Source organism: Danio rerio, chromosome 7 (assembly GCF_052040795.2).
Source record: "Danio rerio strain M-AB ecotype USA chromosome 7, GRCz13ab, whole genome shotgun sequence".
NCBI lineage: Eukaryota > Metazoa > Chordata > Actinopteri > Cypriniformes > Danionidae > Danio > Danio rerio.
The window spans coordinates 11,855,237-11,876,167 of record NC_141027.1 but is presented as its reverse complement, the minus strand read 5'-3'; the positions used below and the strand labels follow the sequence as shown (position 1 = coordinate 11,876,167).

Genomic DNA, 20,931 nt, shown 5'->3' with positions numbered 1-20,931 from the left:
GCACATTGTGGCCACAACATTTCCTATGGTGTGCATTTGTTACTAAGAATTCAATCGCCTGTTGTCAATTATATCTCACAAAATCAATCTGCTATTCATAAATTAATGCTGGCAATTACATAGCTCTTCAATGCTTAAAAAAAAACTAAAAACAGCTGACCTGTTCTTAACCTTTCTATAATTATTTTACTACTATTCATTCATTTTCCCTCGGCTTAATCCATTTATTCAGCAGAGGTCACCACAGTGGAATAAACCGCCAACTTATCCAGCATATGTTTTACACAGCGAATGCCCTTCCAGCTGCAACCCAGTACTGGAAACATCTATGCACACAGCGGTCGGGTTCCGGCTAAAACCTGGCCGGTGCGGGAGGGAGCGGGATTCAAAATTTAGCCCCGCGCAGATCTCTACATCACATGACCATTCATTTACTGTGCAAGCCAGAGCACAGCGCAAGCCCGCGCCCAGCCTCATCTAAAATTATATAACCCGTCGGGTTCGGGCAAAGATCTTCAGCTCTATACTAGCAGTTCAGCTTAGAGCAGGATTGTAGAAAACTAGTTTACAGAACATTGACAGAACTTTTTTTGAGCTCAAGTGCATCAAATGAAAAGTGTCTTGAAAGGGGCGGGGCATGTCAGATAATAGAGAGCATTTGATTGGTCAAAAGAATTAATAAGAAGCTGAAGTATAAGGTGAAGCCAAAAAAATCATCGATCCACAAGAATTTGGCCAGACAAGAAATGGTTGTGCCCAACTGAGCCTGAGCAAGTTTCTTCCTTCACTTTCGTCAATTGGTGAAGTTTGTTCCTCGACACTGTCGCCACTGGCTTGCATGGTTCAGGACTTGTGGAGCTACACATTGATGGATTTGCTTTTCAGTGTTTGGACTTTGAGCAGTGAAAATTAAACCACACTGATCAGAACTGAACTGTGATAACTGGACTGACGCAGTATCAATTGATGAATTGAATTAAAAAGTTTAAGGCAAAATTTGTCACAGTTTTTGAGCACACTAGATTATAGATATTAAGACTAACATACTGATATTAACATCTAAAAAAAACTATATATATAATTTCATCATACTTTCAAACTTTAATGTATAAAAAAGCACAAAAAAGACTATAATATAAATAAAATAATAATGATTCAATGAAATACGACAACCCATTGAATACGAAAGAAGTGAAATTCTTGCCATTCTATAGAGATTTCAGTTAGTTTTAGATTACGCATGAAACATCTAGTTAAAACGATCAAACACTGTCAGTGTGCTGTTAATTATAATAGTAGTAAGTCGCAGTGACACGTATAGCACAGTTTCTGGAGCCAATTATATTGAGTAATCTGAAGCACATCCTCATTACTAGCTCTTTCTGAAAGGCTCTTCAATGGAAGTAATGCTTGCCCTGTGGAGACCCTTACAACTTCTCATCCGTGTCAAAAGAATCGTCTCGTGTTCACATTTTTTTCCGTCACTTCACCGTTTAATTTCCACAACTAAATATGGCAGGCTTCCCAGCTCCGACCAACGTAAAGATATACATGGTTGAAATATAGTAGCCTGCATTTAAGAGTAAAAACACATTTCTCTCGAGTGCTTGATTTATATCCTCCTGCCAGGATGATTATTTGGACCACTGTACCAGAATCCACTTGCTCAAAGCGCTCAGAGGAATTTGTACTATCACCTTGTGCTTCAAGCTTCACAACTGCACATATTTTTGGCTTAGAAATATAGTACAACTCGGTTTCCTTCAGGCAAACGTAAAACACACTTGCCAGCTCTGAGTTGCCTAAATGCTATTGCTGCCTGACAACAAGTTTATTTTTTTCCATGGTGTAAAAATCCGGACCATTTCTTTTTTTTAAAGTACTGCAAATATAGTTGAATACCTTTTTATGTGTTTGTTTCAAGTTTACTTTATTTCTATAACACATTTAAAACAGCCTCAAGACTGACAGAAGTGCTTGACAACATAAAAGCAAGAGCTACAAAAAAAGAGAAAAATAAAAAAATAAAAAACGAAACACAAATAATGGCCAATTCCATTAAGTAGTATGGTACGGGTTGGTGTGGGTCACCTTAATCAGGCTGGCGTTTTCACTGCCAAAAGGGTACCAATGGTACCCTCCCGGTGGGGGTTGTGTAAAAGTGGTGTGAAAGTCTCATTCTCGCTCGAGGAAATGGCAAAGAAAAGCTGTTCGAGTCGTTCACATATCATATGAAAATCACTTCTCACAAAACAGATGCTTTACACCAGGGGTCACCAAACTTGTTTCTGGAGGGCCGGTGTCCTGCAGATTTTAGCTCCAACCTTAATCAAACACACCTGAACAAGCTAATCAAGGTCTTTCTAGGTTTACTTGAAACACCCAGGCAGGTGTGTTGAGGCAAGTTGAAGCTAAATCCTGCAGGGACACCGGCCCTTCAGGACCGAGATTGGTGACCCCTGCTTTACACAAATACTTGTGTATGAATATTTATTACTAACCTTTCTATGAACAGTATTTGACTATAACTGCAGATCAATGATCAATGATCTGATGTGATATGATGCAAAAAAGCCCACTGTAACATCTGCAATTATATAAAATAAATAAACAAATAAATAAGGGTTGTCAAAATTAGTGCGTTAACGCACATGATTAATTTGAAATATTTAACGAGTAAAAAAAATAATAACGCAAATAATGCAGTTGCAGTTATTATTTTTTTTAAATTTCCTGTCGTGACTGACGTATGTTCAGCAACGATGCGTGTATAGAGGCTGCCTAGGTGGCCGCTTTGGGCAGCAGAATAGTGAGCGAACCCCCCGGTCTTCACTTTCGTCCGCTACACCCACCCTCTTCCTCATGGTCCTTACTTTCATTCTCGAACCAGTCACTTTCGGGTTGAGGGTGGCGTAATTGCTGTTTGTCTAGAGCGCCAGTTCAGCTTGCTCTGGCCCTGCGTGTGTTTAACTTGTAAATAAATTTGGATAAGGCCAAGGAGGCGCTTTTAGAAGGAATAAAGCTTATCAGTATGAAACAATTAATGTTGCATTACCAGGCTATCCTGCGTTTCCTATCCTGAGCTTCATGCAGTTTCAGGCGTTTCATTTTTAATTTTTAGACTTTAACTGCAGTTCACTCTCATTCAGTAGATTTTCATTCAGGATGTTTTAATGGAATTTGACACCATTGGAGGACGGAAAGAAAAACCTCAGAATTTCGAGACTTGCATGATCCTTTAAGGTTATCAAAAATCTCTGCTTACACGGTAGACTCTTAATCAGAATTATCTTAATCATAAAAGCGGAGTATTGGTGTCCATGTAAATGTACTCAGTGAAAATCGCAGATGAAGTCGCAAGTTGTCAAAGACAGACCTATTCTCTACCTTTAAGCTACTTCCATGAGCCATCACATTGCATAAGTTTGACGTGTTTCCCCCCTACATGCAACTTTTGTAAAGCATCTGCTTCTTTGAACGCTCAATTAAAAAAAATTGCAAATAGTTGTATCTTAGCCAAATATTTTCCTGTCGTATGGTTATACATCAACTAAAAGCTTATAATGCCTCATTTTACACCAGCAGCAACATTGTACCTGCCTCTCTCTCTGGGTGGCGATCTGCTGCAAACGTAGGTCTGTGTAGGTCTACAGCACGAATGCAACCGGCCTCTGAGTGAGCTTAGGGGATCATGTGAGCTCTACTGGTGCTCCTATTGGCTGTTGCTCAAAAAAGTTGCTGTTTATTTGCATAAAGAAGGCTTCTCAACTTTGTCGCACCCACCTGGTCACCAACGGTTGCTGCCGCTCGCGTAGACAGAGGTTGGCATAAGTCGCTCTCTCTCCTTTGAAATGAACAGTCACTTGCCGCTTTGCCACCTTGAGTCACTCGTAGTGCGAATAAGGCTTATCTATAAATTGTCCAATATTGACCCTAATTACAAATTTTTGTGGTCTAAGATCACAAATATAAATTAATTAACAAATATTTTGTCATTAAAATGAGTGTGATATAGTAAAACAACTTTATTAACAAAGAAATAGAAGGGAAACAAGCTATTTTATAGCTCAAATTGAGATTTTCTCACTGATGATGGCCTCTATTTTGACGGTCCATGCGCAGAGCGCAAAACGCAGGGCGCAAATGCTTTCAGGGCGTGTCAGAACGCGTTTTTGCTAATTTAAGGACAGGAAAACCCGCTTTGCGCCGTGGCGCATGGTCTAAAAAGGTTGAGTTTATTTTCTTAATGAGTTATAGGTGTGTTTTGAGAATAAACCAATCAGAGTCTCATCTCCCATTCCCTTTAAGAGTCAGCTGCGTCGCGCCAAGAGCGCATTCGCTATTTACAGGACGCAAAGTAAGTCTAAGTGGAAAAAATGAGCATTTCACAAGCAAACAGTTAACAGTTGACAGTTTTTTAACAGAAAACTGTTAAACAGAGCATCTACTGCGTGAGAATGAGAGATAATGGAACTACTTTCACATTCGCTCTTGGATAGGGAAACATTTACGCACAGACATCAATTAGTCTATAGATAAATAATTTTGTTTGTTAAGCGCAAATATTCGTTTCAAAACTATTTCTAAATTCAGTTCTAATTTCCAGCAAACGAATAAATGAACAATAATAACAAATACTAAGTTATATCCTAAAACACATGCTGTGCCCCATATGGTCTAAAACCTGACAGGTGGGCAAATCTAAGCTTGTTTTTAATAAAACAAATATAAATATGCATATAATAAATAATACTGCTAATAATAATAACATTATACAAAAGCAAATTGTTATGAATGAACTGAAAAAGCCTCCCGAGATGAAGAAGACATAAAAGCAGTGATTTTTCATATTTATGTAAGCTAGAAAATAATATGTTTTGTTATATTTTAATCCTTTATATTTATATTCTATATCTATTCTTATTATATCCTATATATATCCCTAATATTTAAATTTTTTCATATGTAAAGATATTTGCCTATTGCTCTCTTGTGCGTATTAAGCAGTGCGTAAGCGAGGCGCAACTTTGCGCCGGAGTTTAGACCGGGTTAGCTTTGGTCTAATGAAAAATCTATTATAGTTTCTCAAAATAGCAACGCGCCAGCGGTCCACCTCAGAACGCCTTCCTTTTTAGACCAGAACGCCTATGGGCGCACAAATGAGCGCTAATGCATTTGCTATTTAAACAGCATAGCGCAACGCCTCAAAACGACTCTTGCGGCAAGCTGAAACTACCAAAAGACTATTGCGCCGCGTCTTGCGCCACACTGCGCCGGGTGTATAATAGGGCCCGATATCTCCCATTCATAGAGAGCAGCTCACACTAACCCTGACTGAAGAACCTAAAGCCACAGCTAACTTAAACTCCAATAGCAGCAGATATGGGACATTAAGAGCAGATTGTCATGTAGCATTAAAAAAAAATCTCCCAGTGATTCGGGTTGCCTTAGCTGGAAGGCCTGACACCCAGAACTGCACTTCCACACCACGGCGCTGAAAGAGAAGTCACTGTGCTGGACTTGGGAATGTCTTAATGAGGACAGTGTGACATTTGAAGACACCACCGCCACAAAGCAGAGCAGCAAACCTCTGCTCAAATGAGAACTACAGAGCGCTGAGCCCGACGAGATCACAGACAGAGCGAGGTCAGGAGGTTTGGACATGATTAGTGGAAAATAGATGTGACCCAGTGTTCATTTGACTCAGACTTATCATCTTCTCTTGGCTTTTTCTGACCACTCCTTCATTCACTCTGTCCTAAAAGATGAATGCCATGTAGTGCGGTATATGGAGAGTGGAGTCAATAATAGCAGGGTCTCAGGTTTTCACATATTAGGTTGCAAGTTCCGTCATTACAATTATAGTTCAGCAATTTGGTGTTTTTCAGATTCTGTTGTTCCAATGAACATTCGCAAACTGCGTCGTAAAGTGTGCTATTACATCTACTCCTCTAGAGCTGTAGCGAGAAGCAGAGTTGTGTTCCCAGTTATCCCCTGTGCCCTAGTCCTTTATAATGTTCCAACATACACTTTGAATGATTGAAAAACTTAAAAAACTTAAAGTGATCTCTCTGTAGTTGGCTTTAGTTTTAGCAAACTGCAGACTGAAAATTGCGCTCCTTTTTAGTGCACTCTCAAATACTTTATCCCATTTTAAATGTAGCCATGGCATGCTATAGGTGACCTACGTTTTACAAGCGGAAATCTGTTACATCTCCAACGGATGTGAAAACTAAAAATATAGGATTTCTGAACTAATGTAATTATGGACACAAATAAATACAAGGAGTTTTTACTAATTATTTGGCCATACAATGCATCACTTTTTCCAATATTTTTATGCTACAGTCGTTATCCAAAATGGATTAAATTCAATTATTTTTCAACATTCTCCACACAATACCCCATAATGACAATGTGAAAAAGAGTTTTTGAAATTGTTGCAAATTTATTCAAAATAAAAAACCTAAAAAAATCACATGTACATCAGTATTCACAGCCTTTGCTCAATACTTTGTTGATGCATCTTTGGCAGTCATTACAGCCTCAAGTCTTTTTGAATATAATGCCACAAGCTTAACACACCTGTCTTTTGGGAATTCTTGCCCATTCCTCTTTGCAGGACCTCTATCAGGTTGGATGGGAAGTGACGGTGTACAGCTATTTTCAGATCTCTCTAAATATGTTCAATAGGATTTAGGTCTGGGCTTTGGCTGGGCCACTCAAGGACATTCACCAAGTTGTTTTGAAGCCACCCCATAGATATTTTGGCATTGTGCTTTGGGTCATTGTCCTGCTGGATGATGAACCGTCAAAAGCACTCTGAAGTAGGTTTTCATTCAGGATGTCTCCGTACATTACTGATGTATTTTATCTTTAAAAACGAACGATATGGTGCAGTATGATGCTGTTCCTTTTCACGCTTACCACCTGGCCATTCATTCCTCTGTATGAATGGCTTTCCTGCTGTTACCAGTTTGCCCAGTAGCTCGCCATGTACGTCGGTAGATTTGAGACGCAAAGAGGAGTTGACCCCGACGACGGGGATAGAGTCCGGTTAAAAACGGTTCTAGAAAGTAGGCAAGACAAAAACAGAAGCCAAAAAATTAAATAAACAAGTAAATAACAGGGTGAGAATGTGGTAAAATCTGAAAACGTGGTAAAAAAGGGCTTTTCTTTTTCTGGATTGATTTATAAAACTGTTGATTGGGTTTAGGGAAGTAGGTGGTCGCAGGTCAATCTGTGTTTTTTAAAACACTCTCGGTTGGGTTTAGGGAAAGAGGAGGGTGCGTAAGCCAATCAGTCAGTCAACAGTGCCATCTGGTGGATGTACAAGAGAACAGCAGGCACGAATAGCACTTGTGAGAGAAATTTGAGATCTGACAAAGCATCAACTTCGGCCTCTGGTGCATTCGCAAAAACAAAAACTGCAAAAAACGTAGCTCCTGCAATGTATTTGATGCTCTCCAGAAATGTATACAGGGGTATATTTTCAGAATGAGCCTGGCTTGGTTTTACTCACTGGGCGTATGAAAATTAGCTTCTGCATCAATGTTTTTTGATTTGCACACAGTTAATAAATCATTCACAATACTTTCCACTCCCATCTCCGCTTTTATGGGATTGCGCTCTTGCACTAATTTGCCCTGTTTAGTAAATCTGGCTCTTAGCATACAAGTTAATGGCAAAATCCATAACCCAGTACCACTGTGTATAATTTTGGCTAATACAATAATGCATTAGTGAGTGCATTATGCCCACAGAGCATTAAACTCTTCACTAAAAAGCTAATTGAGTGACTAGGAAATATGGAACCATATATATATGAGATAAGAAGCTTCTACCATCATAAACATTTAAATAAATTGTGTTTCTCCATTAAGACAAAAGCCAAACGTTGATAAACACTCCTTCACACACTCCTTTTGTCTTCCCAGCTCCTACTCTAATTTGTCACACTTGTACTCTCTCTAATCTTTGACTGTCTTGGAAGTGCCTGCGGGGATGTACTATAATCATTAAACGTCTCAGAAGAGCTGCTATACTCTCTCTGCGTGTTGTGACGGTGTCCACACATGCGTATTTTTAGAGGTTAGTGGTGAATCGTGAGGGTCTGTGAGCTTAATCAAATCAAACTCTTCTTTCAGTCCTCCCGTCTCTACATTTGAGTGGTCGCTGACAAGCTTATCGCCTGTGATGGTTTAGTCCTTCAGGCACTCTCAGACTCTCGGCCATACCAGAATAACAACTAGTCCAAACAGCTGTCTGAATGGGAAAGATAACAGAGTATACTTAAACACTGATTGCACAAATAAACATATTCTTTAAAAAGTGACAGAGAATTTATGTTCTTCAAGTTATCCAGAGTATTTTGTAAGCATTAAAGTATATTTATAGTGCAATGCTAATTGACCTTGCTTTAGCCACTTTAAATAGCACGTTTTCTTCTTCATTCTGTGATATTAAACAATGTCTGGTGACATAAAATAATTATTTCAAACACTCGACTGGTGTTATGGAGTGAATTTAGAGTAAGAGTACATCTCGGTACTCAGTTATGTCAATCTGTATTTGTACACAAGCTCAAACACACAAAAATATCACACTTGTATTCTTGCAATAGTAAATCATTTTACAGATTCATTTTAGGTTTTATTGTTATTACAATAATTAAATTAAATTATTATTTTTTATTATTATTGGGCAAAACATTTACCGGTATATTGCAAATTATAAAATATCACCCATCCCTAAAGATTTTCACGGATGGATGAATGGAAAGATAAGCATGGATTCATAGAAATATAAGGATTGATGGGTGGATGGACGGATGGAAAGATAGGCATGAATGGTCCTGTGTGGCTGAACAAATGAATGGACAGAGATGGATAAATAGATGAATGGATGGATGGATGGATGTATGGATGTATGGATGGATGGATGGATGGACTGTGTGGATGAATGAATGAATAAACAGACATAGACGATGGATGGATGGATGGACAGAATAATAGATATTAAGATAGATGGATGGATGGAACATTAGAAGGATGGATGGACAGATGAAACATCAGCAGATTGATGATTGATGGAGAAAAGGAACATTTGACAGATGGATGGATTGAGGGATGGAACACTGGATGGATGAATGGGACATTAGACGGATGGACGGATGGATGGATGGATGGATGGATGGATGGATGGATGTATGGATGAAATTTTAGACAGATGGATGGGTGGATGGGTTAAGCAATCAGACATTAGACGGATGGATGAATGGATGGACGGATGGGCGGACAGATGAATCATTAGATGAATGAACGGATCGAGGAATGAAACATTAGCAGATGATGGATGAAACAGATGGTTGGATTGAGGGATAGAACATTGGAGGAATGGAAGACACATTGTATTGGATGGATTAATGATTAAACAGATGGATGGATAAATGGATGGATGGAACATTAGACGGATGGATGGATGGATGGATGGATGGATGGAGGGATGAATAGAACACTAGCAGATGATGGATGGATGAAAAGACGGTTGGAGTGAGGGATAGAATATTGGACAAATGGAGGGAACATTAGACAGAAGAATGAATGGATGGAAGGATGAAATATTAGACAGATGGATGGCTGGAATGATTGAGATATGGAACATTGGATGGTTGGATAGATGGATGATTAGACGGATGGATGGATGGATAGATAGATAGAACATTAGACAGATAGATAGATGGATGGACAGAATGATAGATATTAAGATGGAAAGATGAAACAGACGCATGAATGTACTGCATTGTCATGTATGGATGGATGGAAAGAGAAAAATATCAGTTATTGTGTATTTGCTATTGAATTGAATGGGAACGCTTCATTTGATCCCTAAATCATTATTTTAACAATCCCACACCCTTTAAAGAGTATGATTTGGTTATGTTTTACTATAAACTGTGATGTTTTATGTAAACGCACCTCATTTAACACACAAAGTGCAGAGACGGCCTGAAATTATTGTTTGAGGTCATTGACGGTGATGCACAGATGGCAGCTATAGACATTAAGTCAAAAATAACCCACAATATTGCTTTAAGTATGTTGAGAACCGCAGGCTGGTCTCCATTAATTTAGCGCGGCGTATTCACTGACCAACTCTCCTTTTGGCATGACCCTGCGAACTCCGAAGGCCTGGGAAGAAAAAAAGAGAGACTGACGCTCCTCTTAGCATTCAGCTTCTAATCAATTGTAGTGCATTTGTCGGCCGAACAAAGAGCGAGTCGCAGGTTTTGATATTCAACAGACTCGGTTACTGAGGACTATCAATACTTAGCAGTTTTCTCCCACCCTTCCCCCAGTTCTCCTGCATTTTGGGAGCGTGTGGAAGACCCTGCGTTCCCACTGGTCGCCAGCGCATGCACTGAGGACCTAAGGTCAGAGGTCTGCGAGTCCTATGGCGTGACATCATGAAAGAGCTCAAAGGTCATGGGGTCATGAGAAGGAAGGCGGGAGACACAACAATGACAAAGTGACAAGGGATGGACACCAAATTCCATCACATGATGGCAACCAACTGAGTGAAACCATGCGAAGAGACGAATTAAAGTTCTAAAATCTTCAATTGAGATTAATTTATTGGTAATATCTGCAACAAGCATGTTTTTTTTAACACAGAAGACATGAAAAGCAACAAATGTGGCCAGCAGAGATCATATCAGTTGGTCTTCAAATATTTGACGTTAACTATTTGCTCTCTTTCACTCCGATATATTATTTTTGCTGCTTGTTTAAACTACTTATTAACAATAAGCTGAATCAACACAATTGCTGAGGGGTTTTGTAGGATAACTTAATTGTTTTATGTTCAATCAACTTAAATTTGAAAAAACAATTAAGCGAACTTAATGGACTTGTGTTGAAACAACACGACCGGATTGTGTGGAACCCTGCAGTTTTCCAGTGCTGAGATTATATCATTGGTATTATTTGCAACGTGTGCGTTTTGGTTTAGGGTGGCACAGTGAATAGCACTTGCCTCACAGCAAGAAGGTCGCAGGTTCGAGTCCAGGCTGGGTCAGTTGGCATTTGTGTGTAGAGTTTGCATGCTCTCCCAGTGTTGTCGTGGGTTTCCTTGGGGTGCTCCGGTTTCCACCAACAGTCCAAAGACATGCGCTATACCAGGGGTCACCAACCAGGTAGCCCGCGAGGATCACATGTGTTGCCCGCCTGTTCTAAAAATAGCTTACCATAGCGCCACTTACCAGTAAGCTTCATCTAATATAGAAGTAATCATTTAAAAATGTAAATATTTGCAGAGATATAAAAAAATAAAGTGTTGCACATTGATGCATTAAATACAGGGTATTTCCTACGCTGTTAAATCATTGTTGATAACTTTTGTGAGAATCATTAACATGATCAGTGTCTTCACATGGAAGAATATCATTCATTATTACCAAAAACATAAAGTATTATTAAAAGCAAATTGAGCAAATTTGTTATTTGAGAAGTGTTTATCAAACTGGTGGCCCTCCACATTAATCAGAAGTAGCTCTCAGTTTCATAAAGTTTGGTGACCCCTGCGCTATACAGTAGGTGAATTGGATGAACTAAATTGGCTGTCGTGTATGAGTGCATGTGGATGAGTGTGCAAGGGTGTTTCCCAGTACTGGGATGCAGCTGGAAGTTCATCCGCGGTGTAAAACATATGCTGGAATAATTGGCGGTTCATTATGCTGTGGTGACCTCTGAAAAAGAAACTAATCCAAAGGAAAACAAACGAATGAATGAATGAATGAATGAATGAATGAATGAATGGATTTTTTGGTTTATTAACACAGGACAAGTGAAAAACAAATGTGGCCAGCAGAGATCATCTCCTGTGCTCTTGGGGGAATTGACATTAACATTTTTTGCTCTCCACATTCCACTGTGGTTAGTGGTTTACAAAGTTACTAGCCACATAGCGTTTTAACTGGCCATAATTTTGCTTTTGGAAAAGTGTGCTTTATACTGCATGATTAAAGTCGACTTCTATTACTGTCTTGGAGAAAACCATCCATTTTTGGCTGCTTAGTCAATTTGCTGCTGATTTGATCAATGGACATTTCATGGTCCTTTATCCAAGACTTAAAATATTTATGCAAGAACCATTTGGTATTGTATTATTAACAATAAGGCAAGTAATCTTTTCTTTGTACACTGTTTATTTTGATAGCTCACATTATATGTCATAGTATTAATCAGTATTTAAAAGAGAATTCAACCTATTGTTCAAATGACTCTCCTTTCATTATGTTGGTGACTGTTTTTGCCCCATTGACTTCTATTATAATGACATTTTTTGATTGCAAAGCCCTGACGCCATATAATCATCCTTTCTTGATTGTTGGTGGTTTTCCCTGTTGGGAAGATTTAAGATTTGTCATTTTCAAAGCATTTTCCGAAAATATGTGTTGAAATTATTTGTTATACCATTTGCTGAAACACAGGGCCAAATGAAGACTCAGTTGAATGGATACTTTTCTCTGTTTCTCTCAAAAACACATCAGATTATTAAATAAACTGATGGCAATATACATTAGATTTCAGATCTAAAAGTAGATTTGTTTTGGTCATTTTGCTGAGGTGCCATTAACATTAGCGCACTTGACTGATACTGTTCTCAGACAGATTCATTCCCGTATGCTTCAGGCTCTCTTTGTTTTAGATGTGTATGAAGAGCAATACTGAAAATGGACAATAGCATATGAATCATAAACATAAAACCACTTGAACAGAAACTCATCGACTCACTTATGTGGATTGAGACGTTAATGGATGTCACTTGACTTTGGTGAATTTTTCGTCTGATTAAAAAAACAGCTCTGGTTGTGAACACTGGAGATAACAGCCTACAATTTATGACTAATTGCTTGCCCAAAAAAAAAAAAAAAAAACATAGAATTTCCTAGTGATGGAGGGAAAGGACTGTAGTAGACTCATTTTAAAACAGGAAATATTTTCCATTACTGAAATACTGAAATCTCTTTCTGCCTAATGAGCTGCAATAATGGACTGCTTTTCCTCTAAGGTCAAATTTAAAACTGATTTGGCCAAATCGGCAAGTATTCAGAAATGTTTGTGATTTCTATGGAACTACGCACTAAGAATTAAAATATTCTGTTCTATTTTAGTAAACACTGTTGTTGATAAAAACAAATCCTGCTACCTTACCATATGCTTTTATCTGCTTAAACTAATGTATAATTTATTACAATACATCTGCAGTTGAACAAATATATAAATAAACTGCAAGAAAACTAAATGACAAGAACTTAAAACTTAAAGTTAGTTAAATATTATAGTAGTTTGCTTTTGTTTCCGTTATGGGAATTTAAAGAATAAAAATAAATGCATAAATATCTCATGCTCACCTTGTTTACATTTTTCTTTTATTCATTGAATGTAAATTTAGAATTTATGAAGAATTCTCAAGGTTTTGTTTTCCAAACAGCTACAATATTAGCTGTTATTAAAGCAATGTCCAGAAATGTCTCATACAAGTAGTTATGCACAAGTTTTTTATGTTTTTTTTTTAAATAGCTCTTATGTCCAGTGTTGTTTCTATTTATGATTCATTCCCTACTAAAAAAAACCCAGCTTAAAACAGCCAAGGCTGGTTGGCTGGTTTTAGCTGGTCAACCAGGCTGGTTTTAGAGGGGTTTTGGCCACTTTCAGACTGGTTTCCAGCCATTTCCAGCCTGGTCTTATCTGGTCAGGCTGGGAGATGACCAGCTAAAACCAGCTTGACCAGCCTAGCCAGGCTGGGAGCCCAGCCAAAGCCAGCTATGTCCAGCTTAAACCAGGCTGGTCAAGCTGGTTTTAGCTGGTCATTTTCCAGCCTGACCAGCTAAAACCAGGTTGGAAATGGCTGGAAACCAGCCTGGAAGTGGCCAAAACCCCTCTAAAACCAGCTTGGTTGACCAGCTAAAACCAGCCAACCAGCCTAGGCTGTTGTGCTGCAAGACACAACATTTCATTCCTCTGTATGTCCACACATGTAGCGGAATGACAATAAAGCTTGACTTGCAGCATGATACAATTCTCCTAAATATTATAAACTTCACATCTAACAAAACTATTAAAATTAAAAACGGTTTATCGGGTGAAGAACCATATATGGTGTTTTCATTGATGATAGCCGAGTTTCCATCATAATGTGAAGCAAATCTTTTCAAAATTAGCAAAAATTAAATAAATAAAATGAATAAAATCCAAATGTGAATTAGGTGTTTTTCGGTCAAGTTGTTAGAGCGGCTGATTATAGTATTGGTAACCTAGCAACCAACAGTAAACAAATAACCACATGTTACAACTGAGATGTACAGAAGAGCATCTCTCAACATAAAAACACGTCCAACATTGAGGCAGATGGGCTACAGCAACAGAAGACCACTGGGTGCCACTGCTGTCAGCTAAGAACAGGAAACTGAGGCTACAATTCACACAGGCTCACACAAAATTGGACATTAGAAGATTGTAAAAACATTGCCTGATCTGATAAGTCCCGATTTCTGCTGCGACATTTAAATGGTATAGGGTCAGAATTTGGCATCAACAACATGAAAGCATGGATCCATCCTGCCTTGTAACAACACCACCACCACCAGCCTGAACTGTAATGGTGTGGGGGATATTTTCTTGGCACACTTTGGGTCCATCAGTACCAACTGAGCCTCGTGTCAACACCACGGCCTACCTGAGTATTGCTGCTGACAACGTCCATGCCTTTATGACCACAGTGTACTCATCTTCAGAAAGCCACTTCCAGCAGGATAACGCACCGTTTCATAAAGCGCAAATCATCTCAGACTGGTTTCTTGAACATGACAATGAGTTCACTGTACTCAAATGGCCTCCACAGTCACCATATCTCAATCCATTAGAGCACCTTTGGGATGTGGTGGAATGGGAGAATCGCATCATGGATCTGCAGCCGACAAATCTGCAGCAAGTGCGTTATGCTATCATGTCATTCATTCATTTTCTTGTCGGCTTAGTCCCTTTATTAATCTGGGGTCGTCACAGCGGAATGAACCGCCAACTTATCCAGCAAGTTTTTACGCACCGGATGCCCTTCCAGCCGCAACCCATCTCTGGGAAACATCCACACACACATTCACACACACTACCCAATTCACCTATAGCGCATGTCTTTGGAAACCGGAGCACCCGGAGGAAACCCACGCAAAGGCAGGGAGAACATGCAAACTTCACAAAGAAAAGCCAACTGAGCTGAGGTTTGAACCAGCGACCTTCTTGCTGTGAGGCGACAGCACTACCTACTGCGCCACTGCCTTGCCGCTATCATGTCAATATGGACCAAAATCACTGAGGAATATTTCCAGTATCCTGTTGAATCTATGCCATGAAGGATTAAGGCAGTTCTGAAGGACCCGGTACTAGTATGGTGTACCTAATAAAGTGGCTGGTGAGCTTATGTATGTATGTATGTATGTATAGGGTAGAAAAATCTTTTGTGACTTTTTTGCACTTGAAAATGTGAATATAAATACTCAAAATACTCCATAAATATTTATTCAATGCTGTAAATTCCCAAATAAGATGTTGATCAATGCCCCCTTTTCAGAAGAGGGACGAGCCTTTACAGCTTGTCCCTCAGCATCACCAAATAAAGCATTTGCAAGTCTTGTCAGTTAAAAACAGTAAACAGTGTTTTATTATTATTATTATTATTATTTTTTTACCTGGAGACAACTCATTACTAACACGACTATTTTATACTTTCAAATTACTAACAAGAATAATTTACATTTGGGAAACATTTACATTCCCATAGGAAAATCAAGGGCTACAATGGATGTTTCTGAGTACACTGCCGTTACTGAGAATAACTACAGTTTGAGTACCTTTGCATTTTTTTTTCCAAGCTCAAACATTACATTATTGTACACTATAGAAAATGTAAATTGTAATAAGCATAATGAAATACAAGCTCTGACATGTCTAGGACTGCAGCTATCCATTATTTTAAGAATCAATTATCTATCCATGTAATCAATCGAATAACCGGAGAGGCTTGTTCTATTTTCTGTGAAGATCTTGAGACTAAAATGCAAGTAGTAACAGTAAAAAGTGAACACTGTATATATTTCAATAAATTTTATTGCATTCAAGTCCATTTGCAGCTACTGCTTGATAATGTGAATTTAATGAACTGAATTTTTATTTCAATTGATTTTGTTTGATTATTATTAACTAATAACATGATTACATACTGAAATAAATATAAAATAAATGTAATAATTATAATTTAAAAATTTAATAAGTGTTATAAAGACAGAAAGTGATGCAATATTTATTTATTTTTTAAACTAAGCTTTAATACAAATTTAATCAATTATTTTTTGTAACCGACTGAATAGAATAAATCGATTTTACATTTCTAAACATATCCTTATGAGTTTTTACAGAATAAAAATAATTATAATGCTGCGTTAAAAGAAGTTGAATGATAGAAATGTTCGTTTTCAAGTAATCTATCCTTTGCGTCATCTGAAAACAGCTCACAAAGCTGCGAGTCAGACCTTAATTTCCTAATCAAGACTGTTGTTGCCCAGTGTTGAGTCTGGGCTGACAGTCAGGCTGTCTTTGTCTCTTTAAATAAATGGTAAGAAATAAGAGAGAGAGCGAGACACTCATCGGCTCCATCTGTGTGGCGTCTCGCGCCTACATATGACACATGCCATCTTTCTATCTGTGACTCATCAGCCTCACAGGAAAAGGCACTTTTAACATCCACCATGCTTTTTTTTTTTTGCTTTTTTGCTATTGAATATATTCAATATGCTAAGTTCAAACACTCAAACCGACTTTGCTGCAGTTTTACAGTTATTTACTGCAAAAGTGCCCAGTAAAATACCACATACATTCCTTACACTTTAGTACTGTAATATGGATTGATTGCATTTTGGGTCATATTAAAACTTTTACAGTAACTTACTGTCAATTAGGAATTTGCAGTATTCTACTGTAATAAAGTAATCAAGTACAGCTACTGTAGTTAAAGGCAAAAAAAATGTGTCACTTGTTTGGAATTGATTAAAGGGCACCTAGGTTACCCCTTTTTTCAGATTTAATATAAGTCTTTTGCGTCTCTAGAATGTGTATATAAAGTTTCAGATTAAAATACCCATCAGATTTTTCATTATACCTTTTACAAGATGCTGTCTTATACTGATTTCCAGCAGGGGGTGGTTTTGTCGTACTGCGCCTTTAAGACGAGTCTTTCCCGCCTACTGTTTCTACATGCCTCCTCCCTCAGCTGCGTCAGACAACAGACAGACAAAGGAAGAAGGTCTTACGTAGCGTTTGTGAGATACTACAGTAAGAACTAACCTTTACTAATCAGTATTGTGAAGTTGCATTGATGAGTCACACACAATATCGACACACACACGCACATCACAGATGACACACACACACACACACACACACACACGCAGGCAGGCAGGCAGACAGACAGAGCGCGCTTAGCTTAGTTAAGGCTAACCTCAAATACTGTGTGGATATCTGTTATGCTAATGTACAAAATAAACCTGATTTAACTTCCACAAACCGGGATTGAAGCGTCTTCTTTTATAATTGTTCTGACACGCGGCTGTGCTGATGAAGTAAAGCTGAAGTAAAACGCTGTAATTAATTACACACATACTCTGTTTTAAAACACTTTAAACATGTGAAACTTACTCTTAATCACATTTGATGATGATTGCTGATCCTAGCGAACAGAACCGATCTTTTATTCCCGGTTGCTTTGCGTATGTCTGTCTGGTCTTGTTGACATATACACGTGACTACCTGAACATGTTAATGCGCGCAGATGTCAATCAATTCGGTGGGCGGGGGGATCGCACACCTACGTAATGGTGCGATCGATTTGAAAACAGCTCCAATTGGCCGACCCTTTTTTTGTAGTTAAATTGAAAAAAAAAGACTGGGTGTGTTCATATCACTGGGGGGTATGACGGTCTATACACTATACCAACACACAGATCTGTCCAAACAGCTTGAAAAGTAGATTTTTTACCATAGGTGCCCTTTAAATTCAATAGTAAATACTCAAACTAAAGTTGTGTGCTGCTTTTTTGGGATGTAAATAAATTACAGTAAAATTACTGTAAAATTTGTCATACTGTAAAATTAAAATGTGTTAAAGGGCATTTTTACCATAAAATAAAGTTGCAGTTAGGCTATTTTACTGTAAAATGAAATTGCTGTAGGGTCCTGTTACTGTGAAACACATTTACAGGTAAGCTACTGTAAAGGGCAACAATGCTACCAGCAAGTTATTGCAATAATACCACAAAAATATGATGAAACATCTAACAGGGGAAGTCATTTTTTCACTGCATACTAGTAATAGTAAGCTAAATGTTGTTGTTGCCTAACATCCTTGTCAGTGTCAGGACGTGGACGCATTTGGGCGTTGTTTTTGCACATCAAGCGTTTATAAAGAGATTAAATTAAAAAAAGAACACAAGTAATCTTGACAAATTATACATCAGTCTCAAGCAGAGATGCCAAGACCAGGGCCAAAGTTGGCCCATGGGTAACCTTTGATTTGGCCCGCCATGACATCGGAGAAGAGGGGGAGAATGATGGGGATAGTCGATTCAAATTTAATGTAACCCTTTGTTTGTTTTATTCTTAAAACTAACTGAAATTAAATTTAATTAAATTGTATAAATGAATCAGATTTAGTTTAAATACTGTCATCCAACTATGAAGACTTTGGTGACCAAATCAACTCAAGGCAGATTGTGCTCGACTTCCACTGTGTTATAAATGTGATTGTCTATGTTTTCACTGCAAGTTATACTATATTAGATAATGCAATTTAAAGTAATATTTCCTATTTATTTTGAAATATTATGAAATAAATGAGGAATTTTGGCCCTTCTAATAAAAAAGTTTGGGCACCCCAGGTCTAAAGCTATCGAGCAGTCATTGTAGCTAGTTGTTTTTCAATGGGAAGCTTTTAAAGAATGCATTTGCTGAAGTAAACTGACAGAAATAAAGAAAAAAGTTATTCATTTATAAATTTTCTTGTCGGCTTAGTCCCTTTATTAATCTGGGGTCGCCACAGCGGAATGAACCGCCAACTTGTCCAGCAAGTTTTTACGCAGCGAATGCCCTTCCAGCCGCAACCCATCTCTGGGAAACATACACACACACATTCACACACACACACCACAGACAATTTAGCCTACCCAGTTCACCTGTACCGCATGTCTTTGCACTATGGGGGAACCCGGAGGAAACCCACGCAAACGCAGGGAGAACATGCAAACTCCACACAGAAATGCCAACTGAGCCGAGGCTCGAACCAGCGACCCAGCGACCTTCTTGCTGTGAGGCGACAGCACTACCTACTGCGCCACTGCTTCGCCAGAAATAAGTTAACAAAAGAAATAAAATGTTAACACCAGAAAACAAGTTTTGAGTAGATATAATTTCTTCAAGCTATAGTTTAGCAGTTGGAGGATTAATTATATATATATATATATATATATATATATATATATATATATATATATATATATATATATATATATATATATATATATATAATATATATATATATATATATATATATATATATATATATATATATATATATATACATATGGCATTTCTCTAGAGTTTGCGTGTTCTCCCCTTGTTGGCATGGGTTTTCTCCAGGTGCTCCGTTTTTCCCCAAAAGTCCAAAGACATGCGCTATAAATGAATTGAATAAACTAAATTAAATAAAATATTTAATGTCAGTAAATAAAGACAGGGCTACAATAAAAAGAAATAAAATAATAAAATAAAAACACTTGTTCAAGCTAAAGTAAAATTTTATTTAGTAATTTTTTATATGTACAACAATATTTTTTAAAACAAGAGTTAGCTAATATTTTGGCCTTCTTTTGAAACAAATTAATACAAAAATAAAATAAACTACTATATGCAAAATTTTTTTATAACTACTCAATTTACCTACATGTCAGCTTTCTTTAATATTCTGTCTAATATTGTTTTCTTGAATTTTAATGCAAGCTGAAGTCTGAATGTCCAGAAATGACGACGAGACTTGAGAGCTACATGGATAAAGGATTATCTGTACTTCAATTTGTTCCTAACCCTTTCATATGAATTCAAGAAATAGAACTTTTACCACCTCGAAGAGTGCTTAAAACTGTGTTTTTTTCCCCCCACACTCCTGAGATTCTGAAGATACATCAATATTGCAGCTGGCCAAAAAGCCTGCTGGCCTTTCATTCAGCACACACATATCAGGACTGACCTTTTGCTTGGATGCTTTTGAACCGACACGCTGCTTTTACAGTCAAACTGATGCGTGCTCTCCAAGTTTCTCTTCAAGGTGAATCCACAAAATGGAAACAGGTTGGATGTGGATGGTCATGACTGCAATACAAGGGTGCAGTTTCACAGGCAAAGTGCACAAAGAAGTGTGTGTGTGTGTGTACTTGTTTTTAAATGCCAGTGAGGGCTTAACCATAAATGCACATAGACACATGTTCACACTGTAAAAAATGCTGGGTCCCACACAATGGGTTTGTGTTGGGACAACATGAAGAATTTAAATTAACATATTAGTTTTTACAAATTTAAGTGGATTGAACATAAAACAATTAAGTTGTCCCAAAACAAAACTCAATAATTGTGTTGATTCAGCTCATTTTAAATATAAAGCAAACATGATTTTTGGAGTGTATGGGTAAACATGCTTATGATTCACACTGAATTAAGTATTTTGAAAATGTAGAGGTGTAGATTGTTTCCTGTGATGATTGGAGTACACTGTAATAACAACTTCCAGTAAAATTACAGTAACTTACTGGCAGCAGTTTTCCAGTAACTT

The 20,931-nt window shown here is 37.8% G+C and overlaps 1 protein-coding gene across 8 annotated transcripts in view; it reads right to left on the bottom strand.

Moving 5' to 3' along the window:
* LOC147835913 (uncharacterized) overlaps positions 1 to 20,931 on the bottom strand; it is a 318,654-nt gene that overhangs the window by 98,024 nt on the left and 199,699 nt on the right. For 3 of the 8 annotated variants that reach the window (XR_015495215.1, XR_015495209.1, XR_015495210.1), the window contains one exon: positions 20,353 to 20,474. The exons of the other annotated variants lie outside the window; for them this stretch is intronic. The gene's annotated coding sequence lies outside the window, so the exon portion shown is untranslated. The remainder of the gene's footprint in view (positions 1 to 20,352; positions 20,475 to 20,931) is intronic. 8 annotated transcript variants of the gene reach the window in all.